Source organism: Dendrobates tinctorius, unplaced genomic scaffold (assembly GCF_039654945.1).
Source record: "Dendrobates tinctorius isolate UK_male_01 unplaced genomic scaffold, ASM3965494v1 ptg000008l, whole genome shotgun sequence".
NCBI classification, from domain to species: Eukaryota; Metazoa; Chordata; class Amphibia; order Anura; family Dendrobatidae; genus Dendrobates; species Dendrobates tinctorius.
Genome location: NW_027361676.1, coordinates 7,071,386 through 7,093,012, shown reverse-complemented (window position 1 = coordinate 7,093,012; position 21,627 = coordinate 7,071,386). Strand labels below are relative to the sequence as shown.

Genomic DNA, 21,627 nt, shown 5'->3' with positions numbered 1-21,627 from the left:
AAAGCATGAAAAGTCACATGTTTATGACATCATGACTGATTCCAGAGCCAGAAACTGGGAGAATCTGATGTGACATCACAGGATATGTATGACGTTGCAATATTTGGGATATTAAGGTATTTACAAAAGAGCTAATCTTTGACAGTTTGGGTTCTTTCACACGTTTGTGTCTCCGTTATGTGTGGGGACAGTTTTCACATGTACCGGGGACACTGACACACGTAGACCCATTATAGTGAATGGGTCTGTGCACATGTCGGAGTGTTTCCACAGATCGTGTATCCATGTGACTCACACATAGATATGTCCATTTTACCAGCAGTACGGGCCACAAATTGACCTGCACCCATGCACACAGATGACACACTGGGATGTCATCAATGTGGCACGTCCCAGTGCTTGAGAAGCAGTGGTACAGTGACCACTGTTTCCTGGCGCTGGGTAGTGATGATGGCTCTCATCATTCTCCTATGTTCTGCCGGCCATCATCGCGAGCATCGGAGAATGATGACAGTTATATTCAAGTGAGAACAATAACAGCAGGTGCTAGCTGATTGGACTACTACTCCCATCAGCCTACACCTGCTGCCGCTAATAACAGTGACAGCAGGAGCAGCTGATGGGAGTATTCATCACCCGCCGTCTGCACTATAAATAAATGAAAAAAACTATGTGGGTTGCCCTGTATTTTCTATAACCAGCCAGGCAAAACTCACAGCTGGAGGCTGCAACCCTCTGCTGTCAGCGTTAACAAGGCTGGTTATCAAGACTTGACAGGTCCCAAAGTTGTTTTGTTAAGTTATTTAAATAAATAATAAAAAAAGGTGTGGGGTCCTCTCCATTTTGACAACCAACCTTGCTAAAGCTGACAGCTGGGGGCTGCTATTCTCAGGCTGGTAAGGGGCCATGGATATTGCCCCTAGCCTAAAAATTACAGCCCGCAGGTGCCCAGAAAAGGCACATCTAATTCTGGCGCTTTGTCCGGCTCTTCTTACTTGCCCTGTAACGTTGACAAGTGAGGTTCGTATTTGTGGGGATGATGTCACCTTTGTATTGTTAGGTGACATCAAGCCACGGCTTAGTAATAGAGAGGCATCTATAAGACACCCATCCATTACTAATCCTACAGTTGTATTGTAAATAAAGAAACAGCAAGAATAAAGTATTTTATTAGAAATAAAACAAAACGCAGTTTTCCATTTTTATTTCAAAACTAGTTGAAGAGCTCAGCTTTGCCCGAGCATAGTAACTATCTGTGGTTAGTTATAACAAATAATAATGACTATCCTCTATCCCATAGTCCAGTGCCCATATACCCATCACACATCCTTCATCCCATAGTCCAGTGCCCATATACCCATCACAATCCTCCATCCCATAGTCCCTTGCTCATATACCCATCATTCATATTCTCCATCCCATAGGCCCATGCCCATATACCCATCATACATATCCTCCATCCATAGTCCAGTACCCATATACCTATCACACATCCGCCATCCCATAGTCCCATGCCCATATACCCATCATACATATCCACCATCCAATAGACCCATGCCCATATACCCATCATACATATCCTCCATTCCATAGTCCAGTGCCTATTTAACCATCACACATCCCCATCCCATAGTCCAGTGCCCATATACCCATCACACATCCTCCATCCCATAGTCCCATGCCCATATACCAATCACACATCCTCCATCCCATAGTCCCATGCCCATATACCCATCATACATATCCTCCATCCCATAGTCTCATGCCCATATACCTATCATACATATACTTTATCCCATAGTCCGTGCCCATATACCCATCATAAATATTCTCCATTCCATAGTCCAGTGCCTATATAACCATCACACATCCTCCATCCCATAGTCCCATGCCCATATACCCATCATACATATCCTCCATCCCATAGTCCCATGCCCATATACCCATCATACATATCCTCTATCCCGTAGTCCCATGCCCATATACACATCACACATTCTCCATCCCATAGTCCAGTGCCCATATACCCATCACACATCCTCCATCCCATAGTCCCGTGCTCATATACCCATCATTCATATTCTCCATCCCATAGGCCCATGCCCATATACCCATCATACATATCCTCCATCCATAGTCCAGTACCCATATACCTATCACACATCCGCCATCCCATAGTCCCATGCCCATATACCCATCATACATATCCACCATCCCATAGTCCTGTGCCCATATACCCTTCACACATCTTCCATCCCATAGTCCCGAGCCAGGTGGCGCTGAGCAGGGAGTTCCTGGAGATGTGCTGTTTTGTAACCTGGCAGTGTGGCTCTGTGTGCAGCTGCTGATGATGCGATTTTCTATGCCGGTAACAAGAGAGCCTGGCAGTAATAGAGGAGGGGTGATTCATTTCTGTCATGAGTGATCTACTCCTTTCTGGGGGGCACACAATGACTGGGAGCTTATGTTCCTGGGGATGCTAGATTTCTCCCACACGGTCAGTGTCTGCTGAGGTGTGGAGTGGAAAAACTGTTGCTCATAGCAACCAATCATAGCTCAACTTCATCTTTTAAACAGCTCTGGTGAAATGAGAGATTCTTTTAGATGTGCCAATTCTGGCACTTAGCCTCACTCTTCCCACTTGCCCTGTAGCAGTGGCAAGTGGGGCAATATTTCTGGGGTTGATGTTACCCTTGTATTGTCCGGTGACATCAAGCCCACGGATTAGTAAAGGAGAGGCGTCATTAAGACATCTAGCCATTACTAATCCACTTTCATGACTCTGGACAGGATGGTGCCACCTCCATCCTGGTCAGATCAGGGTTAATTTTAGTCCTCCTCTCTTCGATTCTGTTGTGGCTATTTAATGTTGGCAGTTCGTGAATTGTGTGTCGGTGATACTTCCGTATACTTGTGTGCCTTGCTGTGTATGACTTGGTTCTGTTCTTTGACTTCTGTCTTTTCATTCTGCTTTGTTCTTCTCTGTCTGTCCTGGTAATCAGACCCCTTGGCTTGTCCCTGTTTACTCTTTGTCTTATCCTTAGTTACGTCGCTCCATCCTGGCTTTGACCCTCGGCTCTCCTTTACTACATTTTCTGTTTGTGCCCTGCACCCTGTGTGTTCAGTGTCTTTGCCTGCAGTCACTTGCGGTGGCTCCGCCCCTGGTCATGTGACTGCTCCGTACCAGGTCCTGCTCTCTGCATTAGTTTAAGGTCCTTGACCTCAGCGTGCCTTGTTTCTGCACTCCGTACATTTATTCATATGCCCCTGATAGCGCCCCCTATGCAGCGCCAGTGACACCTTAGATGCCATGACATTATCACCGACCCATACAATTTTTCTGCCTATTTTTGTGTACATGTTTTGGACCCGCTGCATGCTCTGACAGATCAGGTATCTAACCTGACCAAGATGATGCAGAATCTATCTGTTGAGCAAAGGCCTTGGTTGCCTCTCACCAACAGGTACAGAGGGAGCTGGCAGATATGGTTAAGGCTGTTCGGAGTGCCTCTTCCTCGTCTGGCAAGGGGAGGGTATTGTGTCTGATTGTAGAGTGCAGTTTGTGTCCAGGTTCTGGAGGGCGTTTTGTAGAAGGTTGGGTATTGAGTTGTCCTTTTCATCTGCTTAGCATCCGGAGACCAAAAGACTGAAAGGACCAATCAGTCGTTAGAACAAATTTTGCGTTGCCTTGCTACTTCCAGTCAAGAGGACTGGTCCGACGCCTTGCATTTAGCAGAATTTGGATTTATTTACTGTGTTAACCACTCTATAGGTACCATCCCTTTCTTCTGTAATTATGGGTTTAATCCACACTTTGGGGAGTTTTCTCGCCTGGAACTGGAATCCAGTTGCCCGGGGCTGTTATTGCTGTACAGCAGTTGGGGAATTTGTGGTGGGAGGTCCAAAAGAATATTGGGGAGGCTCAGAGGAAGTTTAAGCTTTTTGCTGACAGGAAATGGACTGTGGGTCCCACCCTTTGGGTTGTGGATAAAGTGTGGCTACCTACCAGGAACGGTAAACTTAAGGTTCCTTCGGCAAAATTGGGACCTAAGTTTATTGGTCCTTATGAGATCACGGAGATGGTTAACCCAGTGGCGTTTCATTTGCATCTTCCAGCATCTTTTAAGATCCCCAATATCTTCCATAGGGTCCTGCTGAAACCCTTGCGGGCTGTGGAAGAAGCGTCATTGCGTGCCTCGCCGCCTGTGTTGGTAGATAATCAGGAGAAGTTCAAGGTGGAGCGCATCATGGATTCCAGGTTGGTCCATCGTTCCCTCCAGTATTTTGTGCACTAAAATGGGAATGGTCATGAGGACCGATCCTGGGTTCCTGCTCAATCGGTTCGTGCCAATTGCCTGATGCGCTCCTTTCATGCCCAGTTTCCTGGGAAACCTGGGGGTCCGGTGGCCCCCCGTTGAGGGGGGGGTACTGTCATGACTTTGGACAGGATGGTGCTGCCTCCATCCTGGTCAGGTCAGGATTAATTTTAGTCCGCCTCTCTTTGGTTCTGGGGCAGCTATTTAATGTTGACAGTTCCTGGATTGTGTGTCAGTGATACTTCCGTATACTCGGCTTGTGGTTGCTGGCCCAGGTTTACTTTTCCGTAAACGATATGCCTCTGTGCTTGTGTGCCTTGCTGTGTATGACTCAGTTCTGTTCTCTGACTTCTGTCTGCATTCTGCTTTGTACTGCTCTGTCTGTCCTGGTAATCAGACCCCTTGGCTTTGACCCTCGGCTCTCTTTGACTATGTTTTTTTTTGTTTGTGTCCTGCACCCTGTGTGTTCAGTGTCTTTCCCTGCATTCACGTGCGGTGGCTCTGCCTGCTTGTCATGTGACTGCTCAGTGCCAGGTCCTGCTTTCTGCATTAGTTTAACCCCTTAACTCCAGGAGCTTTTTTTGATTTTTCATTTTCGTTTTTCACTCCCCTTCATTCTAGAGCCCTAACTTTTTTATTTTTCCATCAATATGGCCATGTGAGAGCTTATTTTTCGCGGGACAAGTTGTACTTTTGAACAACACCATTGGTTTTACCATGTAGTGTACTTGAAAGTGGGAAAAAAATTCCAAGTGCGGTGAAATTGCAAAAAAAGTGCAATCCCACACTTGTTTTTTGTTTGGCTTTTTTCCTAGGTTCACTAAATGCCAAAACTGACCTGCCGTTATAATTCTCCATTATGAGTTCATAGACACCAAACATGTCTAGGTTATCTTTTATCTAAGTGGTGAAAAAAAATTCCAAAGTTTGCTGAAAAAAAAATTGCGCCATTTTCCGAGACCCGTAGCGTCTCCATTTTTCGTGATCTCGGGTCGAGTGAGGGCTTATTTTTTGCGTGCCAAGCTGACATTTTTAATGACACCACTTTTTTGCAGATACGTTCTTTTGATCACCCGTTATTGCATTTTAATGCAATGTTGCAGCGACAAAAAAATATAATTCTGGCGTTTTGATTTTTTTTCTCACTATGCCGTTTAACGATCAGGTTAATCCTTTTTTTTATTGATATATTGGGCGATTCTGAATGTGGCAATACCAAATATGTGTAGGTTTGATTTTTTTTTATTGTTTAATTTTGATTGGGGTGAAAGGGCATGATTAAAAATTAAAAAAATTAAAAGTTTAAAACACTTTTTTTTACTTTTGGCATGCTTAAATAGCCTCCATGGGAGGCTAGAAGCCTCCCATACTTCATCTGCTCTGCTACATATAGGAGATGCTCAGATCACCTACATGTAGCAGATTTACTGCATTGCTATGAGCGCTCATAGCAATCTGCCGGCAACAACCATAGATTGGTTGTCAAGACAACGCGTCACTGACCTCCGATCACATGACGGGGGTCGGCGATGCACTCATTTCTGTCCTCGCGCCGGAAGTGCTAGTTAAATGTCAGTGGGTTTCTGTCTGCGGGTTTCTGTGTCTGTCTGAATTTGACAGCGGGATTTAACTAGTTAATAGGTGCAGGAGGATCGCGATTGCCCTCCCGACATGTTGCAGCTTTGAGGTAGGCTCACCGCCGGAACCTACCACAAAGCAGGGGATACTTACCCCTGACGCCATGGTACGTCAGCGGTAAGTAAGGGGCTAAGGTCCTTGAGCTCGGCGTGCCTTATTTCTGCACTCCCTATGTTTATTCACATGCCCCCTGATAGCGGCCCCTAGGCAGCGACAGTGATACCTTAGGTGTCACAATATCCTATAGTTATATGGTAAATAAAGACACAGCCAGAATAAAGTTGATCTCCTGGAGCTCTCCATCCTGAATTGTCTCAGCTGTTCTGTGTTTGCCACTCCCCTCTGGTATATATGCTTGCTACTGGCACTTGGGTATGACCAGAGATAATTCTTTCTTCCTTGTTAGATGTTGGAGGAGAAATTCAGTGTTTGGAGTAGGCAGTTGGAGAGTTGTTCAGGAGATTTCTGAGTGGCATTGGTTGCATACTTATCCTGATCCTTTCCTATTTGGTTTTTCCTATCTATAACTCCTGTGTTCTATGCTGTTGCTTTGTGAGTATATTTGTCCAGGGTAATCCAGGGGACAGGGATATTGTAGGGCACCCCCTATTTTGAGGGATCATGTAGGTGCCCACAATCCCCTAGTAATTACGTGACCTTATTAGGGGAAGTACCTTTTTGCATCCATTATGGATCCTGTGGCTGCTCTGGCAAGGCAGCTACAACAACTCAGCCTGGAGGTAGCGGACTTGTGCTTAATTGCCTTGCAGCACTCATTAACTCCAGGCGTAGAACCTGCGGCTCCTGGGCAGCCCCTGGTGGAGGCCAAGATCACACTGCCGGATAGGCTCTCTGCAGGTTGGGATAAGTTTGTGGTTTTCACGGAGACCTACAAACTTTATTTTAGGTTGCATCTTTACTCCTCGGGTGTCAAGACACTGTTGTCGCATGTCCTGGGACCAGGGGATCCTTCCCTGTTCCTAACAATAGGGGCGCCCTATCTCACCCTGTTCCATGGATTACTTCTGATAGTGAAAACACTGGGGCCACATACCTTGCCTTAGTTCCTGAATCCACCCTCAGCCTGTACCCTTCCCCCACCCAGGGAAGAGGGAGTAGTAGTGTACCGTAATACACCAACCAGAGTAGCAAGGTAATATGAACAGGGGTAACGAAAAATACCAATCATAAAAATATACTCACACTTACAACAGAGGAATGCAATGAGAAGTAGAGGATGTGGTTAAACCAAAGTAAGAGAAGAAAGGGAATTATCACACACTCAAAACCTTGCAACAATCACAAATAAATCCACCAAATGCCTTCTCCAATAATAACCACCAACAACCTCCAGCCATGCAGCAAAAGCTACTCTGACAATGAGTGCTAGCCAGGGCCCAGATTATATAGGAGATGGGAGTGGCTAACAGTGCCCAGCTGAGCCTTAACGCAGCAAAGCTTTGCTCTCAACTGAGCAGATTAACCCCTGCACTGCTTAAAGAAACTTGCACCCGTTAATATGAAGGTGAAGTGCTTCTAATCAGTGCAGGAGTAGAAAAAATCAGACGCTGCTGTCTTCTGGCTCCTCTCTGTCGCGGTAAACCCGTGACATGATGAGTAACAGGTGGGGATCATAATCTCTCTTCTCCAGGGTGACCTCAAGCCTGGGCATTTTTTTGTTGTCTGATTCCCAGTCGCTTCAGATGATCGGGGAATTTTCTCAGGCTCTGGGTCTTATCTTTGACGGTCTTGACCGTGTCACTATGGCTAAGTCTACGTCAGCTTCAGGAGGGAGACCGGTCAGCGGAATATTGCTCCGAGTTCCTTAGGTGTTCTATAGATACTAGGTGAAATTACTCTGTGCTCCATAGTCAGTTCTTTCAGGGACTTTCTAAGATGTAAAGAATGCCTTTGCTCTGTATGAGTTGATCGGTTTCCCTGGAGGCGGTTATGCCTCTAGCTATCTGTGGTGGACCGCCATTTACATCAGAGATGCCTCAATTTTTGGGGGCTGGGGGGAGGCAGAGGTCAATGGAACCTAGGGCTGAGTCTACTGAGGAACCAACGCAATTGGGTTGGGGCGACAACTTGTTTTATTGGTCCTCCTGCAGTTCAGTGCAAAGAGGGAGTGTGTTTTTTTCTGTGGCAAGAAGGATAATTTTATGGAGACTTGTCCATCCATACGTAACCTCAAACAGACACAAGAAAACTAAGCAAAAGAAGGAGAAAAAAGTTCCAGCACCAGGCGTCTCTTCATCAAAATCTTCAAGATTTTATTTTCAAGAAAAAACATCTTGCGGGGACGCAGCCCCTAAATGCTGACGCGTTTCAAACAAAGTTCTTAGTTATAGGCATATGAACAATACATAAAAACATCCTTACTGTATATATCCATTCCATTAAGTTAAACCAGGGGCGGACCTACCGCCCGTGCAGCCGGTTCATTGAACGGGGGCCCCGGGGGAGAGGGGGCTCCTCCAGCCTCCTGGACCGCATGGCTAATTATTCAATTTTCAAATTAGCCATGTGGAGCACAGGAGGAGAGGAGAGCAGTGCCTAAGGGTTGAAGGACCTGTGGTGATGTCATCGTTATGTGATCAGGGGGCGGAGCTGATCACAGGCCTTCACCATTGATCAGCTTCGCCCCCTGACCACATGACGATGACATCACCACAGGTCCTTTTAGATGCGCTCACACAGGAGCCGCATCTTCCAGCAGGAGCGGGGGCCAGGTAAGAAGAAAGGTTTTTTTTTTTTTTTAATTATTATGTTTCCCCGCAGGATGGAGACACATGGACCATGTGTCTCCATCCTGCCAGGGCATGATTGCAGACACAGGGGGCATGATTGGAGACAAAGGGGGTAGGATGAAAGACACAAGGGGCATGATAGGAAGCAAAGCAGGATTGGAGACACAGGGCACAGGATTGGAGACAGATGGGGCAGGATAATGGGGCAGGATGGATACGATGGAGGCAGAATGGGGAGATCATATAGGGCACAATGGATACTCATGAGGGTGGGATGGGAGAACATATGGCTGAAGCCAGGAATGAGACACACGGGGGCCAGGATGGGGGATATTATTACCATAGGGGCTAATTAAAGGATATTATTACTGCAGTGATGTATTTATTTTATTTTTTGAATATACTGTTTTAAATGGGGGAGCAGTCCTGTTACTGTGTAGAATGATACTATGTTGCCTTTTTTCTTCGCATGATGTAATGTAGAAATTGGGAAAAAAATAAGTAATGTGTTCTGCACGTGGAGCTCTAGATAACTTTGTTATTTCCTGCAGAGATGAGCCCTGGCTGGAAGAAGTGATGCCGATCTGTGCTGGATTAAAGATGAAAAGCAAGGATGAAGGACTTTACCTAGAGACGTCACTGGTGAGTTAGTGTGTTACCTATACACTGACACTATATACTGTATACTAAATACAGAGGTCCTGTGTATAATGTCATTGATCACTGTATTACCTGTACGTTATATACAGAGCTCCTGTGTATAATGTCATTAATCACTGTATTACCAGAAAGTTCCCACACAGCTTTTGCCATAAAGTGAGACTAGGGACTATTTTTTTACAGTGGCAGAGGAATACAGTGCGGAAGGATACCTACCTTCTGTCACTGGATTATTGAAGCCCCTAGAGAGCGGTCGCATCAGCTGATGCTGCTGTTCTCCACGAAAATCGGCGTGGGACCCTCGTGGATTTCTGCGGATCAGGGAGTATATGGCTTGTTTGTTATTTTCTAATTTCTTTCATAGATGACACTGGCTTCGGGGATCAAAGTGACAAGTGATGGTGAGTATGTACTCTGTTATATGTACTGTATGTCTATATGTATGTATTGTATGAATGTATGAATGTATTGTATGCAGTATGTATGTAGTATGTATGTAGTATATATGTATGTTGTATGAATGTAGTATATATGTAGCCTGTATGTAGTATATATGTATGTTGTATGAATGTAGTATATATGTAGCATGTATGTAGTATATATGTATGTTGTATGAATGTAGTATATATGTAGCATGTATGTAGTATGTAGTATGTATGTTGTATGAATGTAGTATATATGTAGCATGTATGTAGTATATATGTATGTTATATGAATGTAGTATATATCTAGCATGTATGTAGTATGTATGTTGTATGAATGTATTATATATGTAGAATGTATGTAATATGTATGTATGTATGTATGTTGTATGAATGTTGTATATATGTAGTATGTATGTAGTATGTATATATATATATTTTTTACATTCAACACATTAGCCGGATTATAGGACTACTACTGTCCCATCATTGGCTAATATGTCAATCACTGTCAGTGTAGCAGTCATTGCCCGATGGGACTTGTAGTCCCATCGGACGATGCCTGCACACACACAAGACCCCCGGCAGGCCCGCACAGACCACCGACAGCCGGCACAGACCACCGACAGCCGGCACAGGCCCCCGAGAGGGCCGTACAGACCACCGGCAGCCGGCACAGGCCCCCAGCAGCCGGCACAGACCACCGACAGCTGGCACAGGCCCCCGAGAGGCCCGTACAGACCACCGGCAGCCGGCACAGGCCCCCGACAGCCGGCACAGACCACTGACAGCCGGCACAGGCCCCCGAGAGGCCCGTACAGACCACCGGCAGTCGGCACAGGCCCCCGGCAGGCCCGTACAGACCACCGGCAGCCGGCACAGGCCCCCGAGAGGCCCGTACAGACCACCGACAGCCGGCACAGGCCCCCCGGCAGCCGGCACAGACCACCGACAGCCAGCACAGGCCCCCGAGAGGCCCGTACAGACCACCGGCAGCCGGCACAGGCCCCCGGCAGCCGGCACAGACCACCGACAGCCGGCACAGGCCCCTGAGAGGCCCATACAGACCCCCCTCAGTCGGCACAGGCCCTCGAGAGGCCCGTACAGACCCCCCACAGTCGGCACAGACCGCGCATCATGATGCGCACAGACCGCGCATCATGATGACATCATTTCAGCAGCCAATCACAGCCACAACAGTGGCTCATTGCATTATGGGGACTTCCGATTCCGGTATCCGATATTGAAAAAATATCGGTACTCGGTATCGGAATTCCGATACAGCGAATATCGGCCGATACCCGATATTTGCAGTATCGGAATGCTCAACACTACTGATCAGTATTGTAGTATTCAGTCACTATATGGTGGTAATATGTGGTCTGGACATGGTGTTGCGGTATTTGTCCCTTGTATGTGCTATTATTTGGTCACTTTGTGGTGGTAATATGTGGTCTGGTCATGGTGCGGTGGTATTTGTTCCTTGTATGTGGTATTAATTATATGTTACTATATGGTGGTAATATTGTGTTTGGTCATGGTGCGGTGGTATTTGTCCATTGAAAAATAAATACAAAAGTACCTAAATTGTATATTTTAACAAATATTTAACAGGTTACAGTAGAGTAGAGCTCGGCCAAAAGTGTCTACAGTGTTGTGATGGCGGCTTAAAAAATATTTTGGCAAAAAAAAAAATCTGCCGGCTATATGTGTGATCTGGTGATGGGAACTGTTAATGTGTGATTGGTGAGAAGTGGAGATTTCCAAGAGAGGGCGGTGGGACTGTGGACAGTTTGAAGGGTGGAGGCGGGGCTGGGTTGGAGCCTGGGTGGAGTCTTACCGGGGCCCCGAAAATTTTCCCAGTATGGGGCCCCGAAATTCCTAGTAGCAGCCCTGCCCCTGCTCATATGCTGCAGCAGTTCAGGAATGTGCGGAGTGCGGACACTGGACAGTGTGGAATGGATGGATCCTCTTGGTCTGGCCTGCCCTGCCTGCTCCAGGTAAGAGTACTGCCAGAGCTGAGCAGGACTGAGGGATGGGGACCGAGGTGCAGGCATGATTTTGGGGGGTTCCTGGGGTGGGGGAGAACTGAACATGGCAGGCATGATTTTGGGGGGCTCCGTCCTGGGGGAGAACTGAAGCATGATGACCTGGCTGCTCATGAATGGGGGGCCCCTTGCCTGGGGAGAAGGGAAGCATGGCCTTGGCTGCTCTTGAATGGGGGGGGCCCCTGGGGAGAAGCATGGTTGCTCATGAATGGGGGTGACCCTGGGGAGAAGCATGACTGCTCATGAATGGGGGGGCCCTGGGGGAGATGCTTGGCTGCTCATGAAAGGGACGGCTCATGGGGGGAGAAGAAATCGGGTGGCCCACATAGGGGGAAAAGCAGCATAAACAGGGGGGCCACATGGGGAGAAGCAGCATAAACTGGGGGGCCACATAGGGCGAGAAGCACTATGCCAAAAGTAGACCGCATATGTGGGAGAGCATTATGAAACAAAAGGAAACGGGGGTGCCTATATATATTACCTATCTATATGTTTACATAACTTTGTTGCCCTATGAAGGACGGGGGGGGGCCCAAAAAATTTCTTGCACAGGGGCCCACTACAGTCTGTGTCCGCCCCTGCTGGGAACACAACATCCTGATAGAGAATGTGCAAAAACTTATGCATCAGTGCGACAATGTTATTATAGTTCACACTATAGGCATTGTTGTAAATGGCCAGTATGTGTCGCAGAGGAGTATATTCTCTGCGTTGTAAGCTGGAAATGTTGCTCTGGGACCTGTAATTCGATGAGCCTTGTTTTTGTTTATACTAGGGGGCTTACAGGGCTGGGCGGGACTGGCTAACCACACACACCTCCCACCTATGGGGGTGGTTACAGCTACATAATGTGACCATGGTTTGTGTCACATGGTCTAGGGTGTATGGTCCTGTATGAGGTCAGGCCTGTGTGTTGGAAGGTCCTATGGGTGGACGGACTTTCTGAAGAGCACATGGTGAGGCCATGTACATCAAAGGTCTCTGTGTTGGAGGGTCCTGTGAGTGGACCAGATTCCAGAATAGCACATGGAAAGACCATGGATCGGGATGGTCCCTGTGTTGGAAGGTCCCATGAGGGGACCAAATTCCTGAAGAACACAGGGTGAGACCATGTGTGTGCAGAGTTTGTGATGGCACTGCGTGGGGGAAGCTACCGACCTACTGAGAGTCTGGAACTGTCATTAGTGCCCTGGTCACAAAGACAGTGATCCCAGTAAGGCAAATTCCCTGGGAGAGAGGTCTGACAAGGAGTCAGCATGTGGAGCAGGAGCTCCTGTAAGGTATCTCCAGACAAGGATGTTATGGTAATGGCAGACAAGTATCTGCCATTGGAACAGACTGTTGATGCTTGTTGTGTTCCATGGATGTTAATGAACTGTGTGGTCACCCACGGTAACTGGATTAAGTAAGGTCCAGCGTGTTTAGAGGCTGCAACCTAATGTCAGGTATTATGAAATAAAGTTGTGAGAGACATTGGTCTGGCGTATTTAGTGACTGTGAGTTAAAGCCATGAACTGTGAAGTGCTATGGACTATATGTTAGGTGTGTGATATATAACATGGCCTACAGTGGTTTATGAGTGTTTATGAGTGTGTAATAAACCGCATGGACTGTTTGAGTGGAAAAAACATTCCTGTGTGCCTTAATCCCATTGCCAAGTGAGTGTCTCAAAACACAGGCAATAAGCGCTCTCTTAAGCTGGATTCACATTTACGGTTGTGTCCACAGCGTTTATGCCATCATGTTTTCCTGTCTATAACATTGTGGATGCAGGTATATGCGTTTGTATGCTTTCAGCCACGTTTCACTACGCATGCGTCGTTTTGGGTTTTGCGGCGGGGCGCGGCTAGCGCAACATGTTGCAATTTTGGAGGCGGCAATTTGCCTCCGCCATACACATGCGGCCGCTTGCGGAAGGAATGTGTGAAAACAATGCATTACAGTCTATGAGAATGCATGCTAACGCTAGTACACACGTTCGCTAGCGTTTCCATACGCATGTGTTTTTCCAGATTAAACCTGTCTAGACACTGGTTAGCCACCCCCCATGCCTAGATAGATAAAAAGAGAGGCTAGGCAGTGATTGTCCATTACTTTCAAGACACTGGAGACAACAAGACGAAATCACTGAGAGAGCAAGACTTTGCAGCACTGAATTCCAGGCAAATGTAAGTATACAACCTAATGTCTGTGTGTCTTTTGTAATCTTACTCCCTGCAGTCTGTAATATTCTGTCTCTTTCTTGCAGCATTCTTCAGCATGGCCTCTAGCCCTGAGCAGACAGGACAGGATTCTGAAGTGAGTACCTTTGGAACTATGGTTGGTATGTATCACTGTACATATGTGCCAAAATCATGTTTTTTCTTTTACAGAACACTTCATCAAGTGGCCAGGAACCAGACCAGCAGGAGCAGGACCAACAGAGGGAGGCACAAGGACCGGTGGGCAGACGGCGTGTAAGTTTTTCTTTTTTGGGGGGATTTTCCTTGTTTTATCTTGACAACAGTAATGTTTTTATTTCATTTATAGGTTCCACAACGGGAAGAGGACTACATTGATAATGACATCCTCATCTCCCTCGTTGAAGAGAGAATCGCCATGTGGGAGACCCGGCATTGAGACCACTCGGACATAGTGGTGCTTCGGCGGCGTGGAATGAGGTGGCCAAAGAGCTGATGGATAACTGGGACAACGCTACACCAAGAGCCAGAAAGGACTTGCAATGTTGTCTGACGCGGCAGTGAACCTGTGAAGTCCGGGATCACACAACTGTGTGTGATGCGATAAACTCCTGCGAGTTTCTCATATCACACACAGTTGTGTTATTCCGGCATATAGTGCATTGTTTAACCCTTTTTTTATCCCCCTTCACAGTGACCAAAGTCAGAACCCGGTGGAGTTCAATGAAGGATCGCTTCAATGAGGACCTCAGACAGGAGAACCAGGCTCGCAGTGGCAGTGGTGGTGGTGCAGTAAGGCTCAGGAAATACAAGTATCCCCGTATCCTGGCTTTCCTGAGGCCCGTCCTTGCTCAGAGAATGTAAGTATTTTTGTGTTGTATTCCATTGTGTTGTGTTCCCTAATCTGATTTTTTCTATTCCACAGGAGATGATGCTTGTACAATTTATTGTTTTGTGGTACTAATGTTTGGCTTTTGTTTTCACAGCCCATGGAGCAGCACCCTGGAATCTGGTTCATCCTCTGGAGCGGTCCTTCAGCGAACAGCCTCGGAGCCGTCCCAGCCATCCACCAGCGATGCAGCAAGTAGTCTGGCATCACAAGCTGAAGAACAGGCAGCTGGCCCATCAAGTCTTCCCCTGTCCCAGGCCTCCTCCACCTCTTTTTTTAATGTTGGGTCTTCCCAACAGCGGCAGAAGGCCTCGGACAGGACAATCATGCCCGTGTTTCTACACTCGAGCTCGGTTTTCCAGGATGGCATGAAGTCGATGGTAGATAGACTGGAAAGTGCTCGGGCCATGTTGACACACTTTTCCAGTCTGTCCACCAGCGAATTGACCGTCTGGAATCTGACATGCAGAGGCCAGCACATCATTTTTTATGGCCATTGAACGGGGCATGGCGGAAAACCTAACGCCTGAACTTCAGCTGAATGTGATGCAGGCCTGCAATGCTGCTTACGTTTAGGCTATGCAGCAGACTCAGTTGTACCCGCTGGCAGCGGTATTTCCCACTGTGCCACCAGTTACCTGTTTCACATCTCTACCGAGTTCTGCTGCATACCCCTGTATGGCCACCACCATGCCCAGTCCTGCCGCACTCCACTACAGCGCCTCCACCATGCCGAGTGCAGCTGAGAGCCACTTCACCACCACGCCTAGTCCTGTTCCTGTGCGGATTGTCACCGCCACCATCACCCGGAGTCCTGATCCTGCCCAGCCATCCACCGCCACAAGCACGCAGGTTCCTGCTACATCAAGGCCGTCCACCAGCTCACAGATTGCGGGACATACTGCATCCACCGCCACCACGCCTTCTCAAACCACCACTCCAAGACGAAGAAGGTCAAGCAGCCACCCAACACATGTGTGATGGTCAACGTGTGGCTGGACACACCGCCTCCAGCAGGGCGAATTTCTATGACACACGCGACCCTGGATACACCGCCTCCAGTAGGGCGAATTTAAATAATATAACGTGCAGCCGGATACACCGCCTCCAGCAGGCGAATTTCAGAATTACACGTGAAACTGGAGACACCGCCTCCAGCAGGGCGAATTTAAATAATAAGGGGAAACACCAGGGAAACTGATACAATGGAGGGCCCTGCGATAGGGAATGGGGACGTGGAGACCTCCTGCACTCCCTTGAGCCAGTCTCTACACTCCTAACAGTCCCTATACAGAGGCTCCGCACCTGTCGCCGAGCGGGAACCTAAGAACCCTAGCTCGCCCTGCACCTAGCCCTTTCTAATGAAATGGACAGTGCAGAAACTAATCCCACCACTGCACTGAAACACACATAAGGGAAGTCACAAACAGGGATAAAAGCACTTAGCTTTGCTCTGTTGCTCTTGCTCCCAGCAACAGAGTCCACCACCAGAATGCAGCTTTCCTCCAGAATCGCTGCTACTTCTCCAAGCTTTGTCAGAGCTGCAAGGAACACCTCTCTGTAATTCCTTCCTTCACCAGACTTTACACCAGAGCTCTCCTGAGCTGCAAGGAACTCCTCTCTGTAGTTCCTTCCTCCACCAGACTTTGTTGGAAATTAGCAATATCACCACCAGTGATTGCAACACCTGACACTTTTATAGCAGAGCCAGAGCAATCAGACCTGCTTTATAATCGCGTGCACTAAACTAAAGTAACCAGAGTGCAATGACCCTAACGGCCACTGGGGGCAAAATTAGAACTGAAACCACCACAGTGCAATGACCCTAATGGCCACCAGGGGCAAAACTATCTTTAAGCACACAGCTTAAGGAAAAAAAAAGGTTATTAGTGCATTTATCTGTCATAATCCAACCTGGATCATGACAACATGGGAGAAAAAAAAGGGGAACAGAGGTGGGACAGGACAGTGGTGCTCCCTCCACCACCCTCACCTCACAATGTGTCTGTTATGTCAAATTTGTCCCTCCCTTCTAATGTGTCTCTCCCGTCCCATGTTTCCACTCCTAATGTGTCCACCTCCATCCTTGATCTTCCAGACCCCACACATCTATTAGCCCCTACCCCTGGAACCCCTTCAGTATCCACCCCAGGCCAATCCTCCCGTCTGCACAACCCCTGGTCCGTAACATTTCCCCCTCAGTATGTAAGAAAAATTGTTTTATTTTGTAAATAAAAATTTTTGTTTTTTGCCCCACACCACTCTATGTTCTTTGTCTCTTTCGTCGCCGGCAACATACACCGTGCACCGTCAACACACAAATCGCCGTATGCACACACTTTTTTTTCCACCTCATATCTTCATGAAACACAATTTTTTTTTTTTGGTATTGTCTCTGTCATGGAAAAGCTATGAGGTGGAAAAAAAACCCAAAGAGGCCTGATACTCTTCACCCCCAAAAAAAGGTAAACAGCAGAAATGGTCAGGGGTCTGCAATACTCACCTGCCCATGTGTCAGTCCTATTACACTCAGGATGCTGTATTTTTTGGCATCCTGAGTGCAGTAGTTCTGACACACGGGCTGGTGAGTAAAGATATGAGGTACATTTCCTCCATCATCTCTTCAGTGTGCAATAATCTTTTGGACTATAGATTAATGCAGACTGAAGAGATGGAGTTCATAAGAACCAACCATAGCACTGACATAGAACAGGTGAAGTGTAAAGCATGAGACATAAACAAAGTAAACAGGTGTTGTACAAATTTTTTTTTATGTAACATCAAACATTTAAAATACAGCTAAACATTCAAAGGCCATAACATTACATACAATAATAAACATTAAACCATTGCATCTTGCCATGCCACACGTCCAACCTCAGAAACAAAGTAGTCCGCGTATGTATCCCTCATTTCAGCAACTTTCCTTGTTGTCCTCAGAGGGTGATGCTGGTAATCTGGCAATGGGTTAGCAACTGGTTAGTCTAGTTCGAAGGATGGTTGCTCTTTAGCCATTATGTAATTGTGTATAACCACACAAGCCTTGACCACCTCATCGACTGTTTGAATTTTAAGATTAATTGCTGTCCCTAGAATGCACCATTTTGAGAAAAGAACACCAAAGGCACACTCAACAGTTCTGCCCTGGTCAGTCAGTAATTAAAAATCCTTTTTGTGTGGTTCAAGTCCCGACTGGAGTATAGGCTTGAGTAGGTTTCCACACATCTGAAAAGCCTCATGCCCTACCACAACAAATGGCATTGGCGGGCCTTGAGTGTTGTGAAGAGGTCGTGGGAGGGGGAAATTAAAAGTATTGGCATACAACCGTTGGCCCATGTCAGAGTTTTTAAAGGTTTGGGAGTCATTTCCACGGCCAAAAGAACCAATGTCGACGGCAATGAAACTACAGTCTGCAGCTGCTATGGCCATGAGCACTATAGAGAAGTATTTTTTATAGTTAAAGTACTCTGATCCACTTCGAGCCGGTTTTGTTATCCTAATATGTTTCCCATCAACAGCTCCCACACAGTTGGGGAAATTACAAATTTCCCTGAATTTTTCAGCATTTTCCTGCCAGATTTCCGTGTTGAGTAGGGGGATAAATTCATGACGAAGCACGTCCCACAAAGCCTGGCAAGTGTCCGCAACATTCCCAGAAAGGGTGGAAAGGCCTATCCGGAACTGGAGCGATGATTGGCAGATTCCTGGCTACTGGAGAGAGCCTAACAGAGAGAAAAAACTTTTTATGAATAATATTAACGACAAGGGGTTTTGCCCCCCAAAAAGGGACATTGAAGAACAATAGTAATTATGACAGGCGTGCATTTATTTTTAAATATTACGTACCTTAGTGTCACCAGCACACGTTCCTCAGCTGGAATAGCTCTACGGAGCTGGGTGTCCTGTCTGCTGATGGCTCCTTGTACGTGACCCAGCAATTCCTGGAAGATCTCTTGAGACATCCTCGTGTAATCAAAATATTTGTTCGGGTTTTCACGGAGCTCACTGAATAAGGAGTGGTAGGCTCCATGGCTCTCCTGGACTTCAAGAATGGGGTGTTGCCAAAAGCAATGACGGCGCCTTCTTCTCCTTTCTCTTTCCCTTTCTTGCTCACAAGCAAAGGAAAGGCAAGAGCCAATTTGATATTCAAATCCAGGTAGTTTAAACAAGAAACTCTCCTTGGAAATATCCATCTTGGCGCAGGATACAGCCTCAAAATCTGCTGTTTTCAGCTCTACAAGGGTCTATATAACGAAATCCCATGAGACACGCCCATTAGGCATGATTTGTGTCCCAGAATATCTCCTGGAAAATTTTTTCCAAATGGGAAGCATGCGCATAAAAAACGCAAACGCATGCAAAAATGCATAAAAACGCAGCGTTTATTTGACGTCTTGCGTAAGATGATGGGGCTAAAAACCACTGGGTTTTCAGGCGTTTGCATGCGTTTTTGCATGCGTTCATGGTTGCGGACAATACGCTGCGGACTCAACCGCAAATGTGAACCTAGCCTTACACCTTGTTATGCTGCTTGTGTTGACAAATGCTCTTGCCGCCTTTTAGTACTTTGTAAATGACATTTTTTGTTATCTGGCAGGTAGATTGGTGGCAGTCTATCTGAATGACATATAAATTTATTTGCCAGACCTTGATCACATCAGGTACATGTCATGTCAGGCAGGTCTTACAGATACCCAGGTACAATAAAATATATGCCAAACCAGAGAAATTTTGGTTCAGGAGATCCCTTTTCTGGGTTATTTTTTATCATCCACCGGTTTTCACATGGATCCAGCAAACGTCCGGGTGGTAGTGGATTGTGATCAACCTGAAGAATTAATAGCTTTACAAAGGTTTTTAGGGTTTGCTAACTAGAACCATAAATTCATCAAGAACATTTTGGTTGTGACCAAATGACTGACGGATGTGACCAGGAAAGGGACGGACTTTTCTAAATAGTCCCATTCGGCCAGTGAGGAATTTGCTACCGTAAAGAGATGTTTTGCTATTGCGATGATTATTTTACAACCTCATGTCACTCACCCATTAATTGTAGAGGTTTATGCATCAGAGGTGGGGTTGGGGTTATATTGTCACAGGGTTCATCTCCAAGTAAATGGCATCCGTGTGCATAGTTTTCCAAGAATCTGTCATCTGCCAAGAGAAACTACGACATTGGTAATATAGGGAACTCTTGGCAAAAAAAGGGCCTTTGAGAAGTGGCATCATTTTTTTAAGGGGGCTGGCCATGGTAATCACTGATCATAAAAATATTTTGTATTTGGAATCTGCAAAACATCTGACACCTAGACAGGCAAGATGGCCATTATTCTTTACCAGATTCAACATTTTTGTGACTTATAGGTGTGGGAATAAGAACATTAAGTCGGATGCCTTATCTCATTGTTTTCCGGGTGGAGCAAGTAATTGTGAGCTGCTTACTATATTATAGAAAGGGGTACTTATTGCTACTATATGTTCTGATCTGGAGAAGGAGGTCATAGAGGCTCAGGGGAATGCTCCTGCTGTCTGTCCTTCAGTTTCAGGCCGGCATCACAGTAGAGAGAAATACGGATGAGTGAGAGGCGTAAAAAGAACGCATTGCATACGGACCAATGTTTCTCTATGGGGCAGCTCCCATCAGGAGTATATTTCTCGGCCGTATTTTACGGGCTGAGAAAATCGCAGGATGCTGCGATTGTCAGCGTATTACGCCTGTAATACGCCAATGCAAGTCTATGGGGGTGCAAAAAATACGGATTACACATGGACCAGACGTGTGACTTGCGAGAAATACGCACCTGGTGTCCTTTAACAAAAGCCGGCAATTCATTTTGCAAGACAGCAAAATCACACTATGTTTAATAAAGAAATGAAAGAATAAATATATACACATAGAATACACATATATATATATATATATATATATATATATACAGTACATATACATGTCATTGAGACACACACATATATATATTTTTACATTTAATAGAGTTCTACATAGCAGAATAGCCGCTAATTGAATTGCCGACTTCTGTAAAATCAATCCAAAACCTGACATGAAATGACACATGGTTTACATACAGTAAACCATTTCATGTATTTTTTTTATATGTCTTTGACTAATAATTAGATTAGGGTTTGTGTGTAAAATTTGGGACATCTGGGTGATGAACTAATGAGCATGGGAATGTTTCTGCCTTTTTTCCCCATGCTCATCAGTTCACCTCAGGTCAGCCAGTGACGTCAGTGAGGCTGCGCGGAGTTCCTGGCTGACCTGAGGTGAACTGAGTGTGGGAAAAAGGCAGAAACTTTTCCACGCTTATTAGTTAATCTCCGGGCAGCCAGGGAGGCTGCGCAGAGATAAACTAATTCATTCTGGCAGTGGTTTAGAGCGGGCTGGTCGCATTAGCACTGGTCCCGTTCTAAACCACTTAATCCCTTCTGATGGATTGCAGCGGGGGACCTGACTGACCAGTGGAGAGGTAAGGATATTGTTGCTTTTTTTTATTTATTTTTGTTACAGGTCCATGGTTGATTTATGGATTAGCAGAGGAATAAATCTGGTCAAAAACTAGGTATCTTTATTTCATTAAAATAATTTTTCATTAATGTCTGTGTGTTTTTTTTTTACCTGTTAATAGTCTAGGGTTAGTGTCTTATTGACACCTCTCCATTATTAATCGGCTTAATGTCACCTTCCAATAGCAAGGTGACATTAACC

At 46.2% G+C, this 21,627-nt stretch overlaps 1 long non-coding RNA gene across 1 annotated transcript in view; it reads left to right on the top strand.

Moving 5' to 3' along the window:
- Positions 1 to 21,627, top strand: part of LOC141089385 (uncharacterized) — a 49,529-nt gene that overhangs the window by 658 nt on the left and 27,244 nt on the right. The window contains exon 2 of the long non-coding RNA XR_012232269.1: positions 9,256 to 9,346. This is a non-coding gene — a long non-coding RNA (uncharacterized lncRNA). The remainder of the gene's footprint in view (positions 1 to 9,255; positions 9,347 to 21,627) is intronic.